Source organism: Tupaia chinensis, unplaced genomic scaffold (genome assembly GCF_000334495.1).
Source record: "Tupaia chinensis unplaced genomic scaffold, TupChi_1.0 Scaffold143758_1, whole genome shotgun sequence".
Taxonomy (NCBI): Eukaryota; Metazoa; Chordata; class Mammalia; order Scandentia; family Tupaiidae; genus Tupaia; species Tupaia belangeri.
The window spans coordinates 2,267,944-2,269,260 of record NW_006203607.1 but is presented as its reverse complement, the minus strand read 5'-3'; positions in this window follow the sequence as shown (position 1 = coordinate 2,269,260).

Here is a 1,317-nt window from a genome sequence, read left to right as displayed (position 1 = left end):
GGAAAATCAAATTTATCCTGTCCCAAGCTCTTGGTTCTCTTTCACTGTTTCCTCAATCTGTTATTTCCCAAGTCTTCATTTTCTCAGTAAGCATCATTGCCAACTATCAAACCACAGCCATGTAGCTGTTCCAGATTCTTCCCTTTTTCTCCCTCCTCGCAAACAACACATCAGTCTGCTGGTTCTTGTTTCAAAATACATCCTTAGCCCAGTCACTTTAATCATCTGGACTACAGTGGCTTTTCTGCTTTCATTCTTGTTTCCCACTGCGTGTTCTGCACAGAGCAGAGTGTGAACTAGATGCTGTCACACCCCCACTTAGAGCTTCTCAGGGGTTACCTGGCACTCCTAATAGCCCCACAGCTTACCTTAGGCTACATGGTCCTGTATGATCTGCCCCTTTTCAACCTCTCCCATCTCATCACTACCTGCTTCCCTCTCTCGTACCATTCCCTAGTAGACACACTGGTACATCAGGCTAGTTGGTGGCCTGTTGGTTAAGGCAGCTGGAACCCACATGGCCAACTGCACAGTTTAAGTCCCAGACACGGCGGCTTGAAAAACATGTTGGGTGCATGTGTGTAAGTACCCCAAATCCCAAGAAGAGATGGAGAAGGGATTGTGGTGTGACCATGCATATTGAAGGTGCTTTCTCTTTCTTTCTGTCTCCAACAAGTGCATGCACCTTCTGGCAAAGTATAAAAATCAAAAACAAAAACCAAAAAAACAAAACTCAGAATATAAACTACATATTCTCTTCTGAATCTCTTTTACCTGGAAAAGTGCCTAGCACATAATAGATGCTCAATGCTTCTGGTATGATTGACTGAATAAATATTAGCTTCATGGTTAAAAGGGAAACATTACGAGTACAGTGAGTGCTTCTCACAGCTCTCTTTTCCATTTTTCCCCAAAACGACTGCCATTTGGAAGGTGATATACACATAGGACTGCACCTTCTCTAGTATTTTTACTACAAGAGTAATTGTTTTCTGTTTTAAAATTTTATAGTGTGGAATAATACATTGTATATCCTTGGCAATTTTTTTTTTTGGAGAGATTTTTGCTATAAGGACGCGTGTGCTCACCAGAAAGACAGAGAGAGAGAGATAGAAAGCGAGAAATCACCTCCCGAGGGGATGGCCACACTGCAATCCCTTCTCCATTCTCCTTTTGGGATCTTGGGCATGTGTGCACATGCCCCCGGCATGAGTTTAAGCCACTTGGTCCGCAACTCGAACCGCAGTTGACTACATGGGAATCCAGCGACATAACCATTATGCCAACTGCTGGTCCCATCCTTTGCGATTTTTCTTT